Source organism: Saccopteryx leptura, chromosome 5, assembly GCF_036850995.1.
Source record: "Saccopteryx leptura isolate mSacLep1 chromosome 5, mSacLep1_pri_phased_curated, whole genome shotgun sequence".
NCBI lineage: Eukaryota > Metazoa > Chordata > Mammalia > Chiroptera > Emballonuridae > Saccopteryx > Saccopteryx leptura.
In genome coordinates, this window is record NC_089507.1 from 52,420,751 (window position 1) to 52,426,750 (window position 6,000).

Here is a 6,000-nt window from a genome sequence, read left to right on the forward strand (position 1 = left end):
CATGTGTGCCGTGGAGGTTGGGGAGTTGACAACCACTCACATCCTACAACATAGCCACATGGGATTCTGATTCTTTTGCAGGACTTCATGGTTACTAAGGTCACTCCTGTTGAGTCTGTAACATTTACACAGGCTTCAAAGAGAATTTAGCAATTTGTCTGTATCCATTCTCTTCAAGGGAAGATGTCACAAACTTTTCAAATAAAAATTCTTCTTTAGTTTTGACACGTGTGCAAATCTGTTATTATAGTTTAGATTATCTCTCACAGTTTTCAATTCACTCACACACAAAAAGTGAAACAATGTATTTCTGCTCTTTTACTGAAGTAATAGTCAGTTAATCCAATGCTAAGGCTTCCCATAAGTGAACTTAAAACGTGGATTTCTCTACCACTAATTCTAATCCTTTTGTCAGAATAAGCCTGTGGCCTTTTTTTTCCCCACTACTTGCTAAACCTTTCCGGTAGGTAGTCTCATCCTTGTTTACCACTCAGTTTTAGAGTCTTATAATTGAAAGGGTACAGAGAGGTCATCTCACAAAGCCCATTGGCCACACAAAAATCCCTTCAGCTACACCTCAATGTGTGATCACTCAATTTCCCCTTAAATGTTCGCAGAGATGGTGTTTTTAATTTTTAAAAAGTTTTTCTTTACAGATTAGTCTTTAATATCTTGATATATTAATATTCACTTCTATAACCTGCATTACCAAATATAACCCCAAACCCTTTTTACATGATAGCCTGTTTAGCTTCGGAAGGCCACTCACAGTGAATGCCCTTCTTGACGGAACGTCCTGGTTACTCTTCCTTGGCTTATCCTTGCACTTTGAAGGATGACCACGTGCTGAAGACCTCAAGACGGGATTTCTGTTTATTAGATTCTAGTCATATGAACAAAGATTAACACAAGAAAGTAATAACAGTTCGATTCAGCCAGAGTTACAGCTGAATTGTAAGAGAGAGGTAGGCAGGGCTTGGAAGATTGTGTGAAAGGTGAAGTTAAATCACCAACCAGAAAGAATGAGTACTCTTTCCTCATCCTGCTTGGCTTCAAAATTCCCTTATGGATATTCAGATTTAACTAACATATTAAGTAAACACCTATTTGGTTTCGATTTCTATGTAAGGTATTTTATGTACCTTTATGTGGACTGAGGAATCTCATTATCGAAGGAAACCTGAGGATATATAAGAAGAGGTCTGACTTAAAGCTTCAGCTCCGAGGCTAATAAAACCATCACTTATGAAGTCAGACACCATGATGAGTAGTGCTTCTATACATTACATTTCACTTAGTTCCCAATTTCAGAGATAATAACTTTATCCTCACTTTAAAGATAAGAAAACTGAAACTCAGAGAGTCTGACTTATCTGCTCACAGCAAATAAAAAAGATCTAAAGATTGAAATACAGGTCTGTCAGATCTAGAGGTCTTTCTTCCTTTCATTTAGTTTGGGGGTATCCATGGCTGACATCTTCATTATTCTTGCTGTCTCATAACAAGTAATCTTTCATTAAATAATAGGATAACAACAGTTTTATGCAACTTGCTAGCTTAAGCAGGACTACCTGTGGGCCAACACAAGTGGAAATCAAAGATTAGGAAAACGACAAGTTTTCATTCAAAAGACAAATCCCACATGATCATGGTTGTTATGTGAAATCTAAGAAACTATACTCACAGAAATGGAAAGCAGATTGGTGGTCGCCAGGGGCTGAGGCGTGGGAGAAATGAGTGATGGTGGTCAAAGGGTATAAACTCCAGTTATAAAACGAGTACATTATAGGGACCTAATGTATAGCACTGTGGTTATAGTTAACAATGCTGTATTGTATACTTGAAAGTTGCTGAGAGTTATATCTTAAGTGTTCTTATCACAAATACACAAAAATGTTACTGTGAAGTGATGGATATGTCTACTAACTTTATTGTGCTAATCATGTGACAATATATACATACAAAATATTACATTGTACACCTAAACTTATTCAATGTTATAAGTCAAATGAATCTCAATAAAGCTGAAAATATTTTGTATTTAAAAAGTTTAATATATGAAACATTATTTTTTAATAGACACCCTACTTTGTGTGTGTATGTGTATAAGTACTCAGTTTTGACATATAATGCATTTTAACTGCAAATTGTACTTTAAAAGACTTAAAAGTTACTTTAGAAAAATATGAGAAAGATTAATTAGAGAAGAAAAATATTGGAGACAAGGAATCTAATTAAGAGGCTATTCTTATAGTTCAGAAGGAATGAGGAACTAAATGAATGACATAGCAAGAAAGGTGGAAGAGACTGATTCCAGGAATATGAAGGAAAGAAAACCTTATTAACCATTAGTTTCAAAGGGAAGTGACAAGGAAAAGTATAGATAAGCCTCAGATTTCAAACTTGAGTGGTTAAGTGATTGATGACCAACATCTGAAAGATAAAATAAAAGCGTGGAGCAGATTTGGGGTGAAAATAATAAGCTCAATTTTCAATCAGACATCTAAATAGAATATGCAATTGGATAAAAACTTCAAGCTGAAGATATAGATTAGGAAGTGAGAAGTAGACACTATTACTCAGACCAAGTTTAAACTAAAGAGATAAGAAGTTATGTACAACAAACTGAGAAAATAAAATCAGCAGAGACTTAAGATAGCTATCTGAAAAATTGCAAAACAATGAGAGAGGATGGTTTTAAGAAACCAAGGAAAAGAAAAATAAGCTTTGAGTTGGGAGCAATCACCATTGTTAAATGCCAAGAAATATCAATAACATGAAGACAGAAAAGCATTTATGGTTTTCACAATTAAGTAGCAACTGGCATCCTTGTTAAAACAATTTCAGATAAGTAGAAGAAATTGAAACACAGATTGTAAAATACGAAAATGAATATATACTTTGCACATACACACAGACACACACATTCACACACACTTATTATTCCAAGTCTTGGGAAAATATACTTTAACCCTACATTGGTCAAAATGAAAACTAATACAACATAATATTAGATTTAATAAACTAGGTTTTAATTTATTGAAACAGTTTTCTTTAAATCAATGAGATAAAATTGAATTTTCAAAAACAGGTAAAGAAAGTTTAATATTTCTCTGGGTTTGCACTAATTTGTCTAACTTGCTATAGTGACAGGATAAAGGACTAATGAATGATGTGGGTTTCAGCGCCAAACTGCAGGTATTCAATACCATATGTACGGGAGTACTAGCTATGATACCTTTGACCTGTTACTAGCATACTCTACTCCTCAGCCTCTTTATCTGTAAAATGGAGTGATGTTATAATAGCACTTTGTTTTTAGGTTTGGCTGTATTAAGGGTTAAATAATATACTACATACAAAGTGCTTCAGTTTGTGCCTGAGCACTTAAAGTCTACAAGCAATGCAAGATGTTATTATTTTTCCAGGATCTCTTGAGAATTCCTAACAGGGAAACAAGCAAAGGAAGGGACATTGATGCATTACTACACACTCTGCTGAAACAGAGATTGACCTCAAAGATTCAATACTCTGGAGGACTCTCAAATAAATAGTATAAAGTCCAAACTTTATGACTTGACTGTAGCACATAATAGTAAGTATACGTATTTTTTTTTCTGAAGTTGGAAACGGGGAGGCAGTCAGACAGACTCCCGCATGCGCCTGATCGGGATCCACCCAGCATGCTCACCAGGGGGCGATGCTCTGCCCATCTGGGGCATTGCTCTGCTGCAATCAGAGCCATTCTAGTGCCTGAGGCAGAGGCCATGGAGCCATCCTCAGCACCTGGGCCAACTTTGCTCCAATGGAGCCTTGGCTGCAGGAGGGGAAGAGAGAGAGACGGAAGGAAGGAGAGGGGGAGGGGTGGAGAAGCAGATGGGCATTTCTCCTGTGTGCCCTGGCCGGGAATCGAACCTGGGATTCCTGCATGCCAGGCCGACGCTCTACCACTGAGCCAACCGGCCAGGGCAGTATGTGTACATATTTAAGGTGATTTTTTAATTTTCTTGAAGGCTCTGATATTTAGTCCTACAGTTGAAGATTATACCCTTTCTGCTAACTGAACCTTTAATAGAAAAACAGAGTATATAGTGTTTCATCAGGTAACTACAGTGCTTTGATGCTCCCAAATACAGTCTACTGCTTGGAGAAGCTCTAACCCTGCTCACTAAAACCTAAGAGCTGAAAGCAGAGTCATGCAAAAGGTTCTCTTCCCATCCTTAACGTTTTTCAAGACTCTTTGTTTCCTTAAAATTACAACACTACCAAGAAAAATGTTTTCTAATAAAGTATTATCAATACCAATAGAACACTTAGAAAATTAATTTTAATTAGGAAAATTAGAGAAAAAAATTAAATAAGAGCAGCGACATTATGTAAAGTGATAAGCTTTGTGACTATACAAGATATACCTACACAATTTCAAAAGAAACCACAAATAGGTATATTTAGTAGTCACTCAGCCAAAGTTTCAATGAAACTATAAATGTCAGTTATTCCTCAATTTCAACACATTGTGATGATTGATGATTCAACTGAGTTACAACTGATCCCAAGGGAGAGGCCTTCAAGCCACAGACTTTATTCCGCTTACCTCTGAGTGTATAAAGCAGGTGAACTCGTCCAGGGCCAGTCACTTCCAACTCCTACGACAGCATCCTAGAGAAGAAGCTGACTGGGAAGTATGAGGTGAGAAAGTCTTAAATATCACTGTAAACTAAGATGTATGCTATGTCTTTATAATTTATATAGAATAGATATATATATTTAGATATACATATAGCTTGTAATCTATAAAACATTATTAAGACTGTCATATAATGGTTGCTTGAGAATTTGAAAGCTAGCCATTTGAGGTAAAAAATTTTCTTAAAAATTCACCCAGCCAGTAAGTGCATATTTTAGAACAATCATAAATGAACCTTTGTTGGGGTGGACGGCTGACTGGGTGGCACGCTGAGATGGTTACAGAGTGAGGCTTGTCCTGGCCCTGGCCAGTTGGCTCAGCGGTAGAGCGGCGGCCTGGAGTGTGGGGGACCCGGGTTCGATTCCCGGCCAGGGCACATAGGAGAAGCGCCCATTTGCTTCTCCACCGCCCCCCTCCTTCCTCTCTGTCTCACTCTTCCCCTCCCGCAGCCAGGCTCCATTGGAGCAACGATGGCCCGGGCGCTGGGGATGGCTCCTTGGCCTCTGCCCCAGGCGCTACAGTGGCTCTGGTCGTGGCAGAGCGACCCCCCGGAGGGCCAGAGCGTCGCCCCTGGTGGGCGTGCCGGGTGGATCCCGGTCGGGCGCATGCGGGAGTCTGTCTGACTGCCTCTCCTCGTTTCCAGCTTCAGAAAAATACAAAAAAAAAAAAAAACAAAAAAAAAAACAGAGTGAGGCTTGTCCTTTAGAATTGTATGGGTCTGAAGTCAGCAAACGAGGGGAATATGCAATCCCCGAGAGCCTCTACAGTCTGAACAATTGCCCCTTTTTTGAAGCCTCCTGTTTTACCTTTAAAATGGGCTGTAGTTACATTCCACTCTATCACAAATTATGCTTATTTAATATAAACATTACTTAAGTGTTTTCTTATAAATTCTTGAATAAAATTAATGTCCAGGAAGATGCATATATATTTTTAGAGGCATACATCCATATATGACTGTGGGTGCTGTAGCTTGAGTAGAAAACTAAATGTGGTCCTTGGTAATTATGCTATGTCCTGACTATAGGACACAGTCCAGAAATCTGTGATGTAGCTTATTTACTCTTTGTTTAATGTGATTCTGGAAAACCCTTGAAACCTTGAATTTCATCCTATTGTAAATGCTCAGCTTGAATTCTATGTTCTCTAAAATTATCTCCTAAATTTGTCTTTTTTTATCTTCTATATGCTCTCAATAATTTGTGATTTCTATGGATAGTATTTATCACACATTACTTTATATTACAAATGTGTCTGTATGTCTTTCTTTACTAGCTGCCAGATGGCAGAAATCATGCTTGATCATTATATCC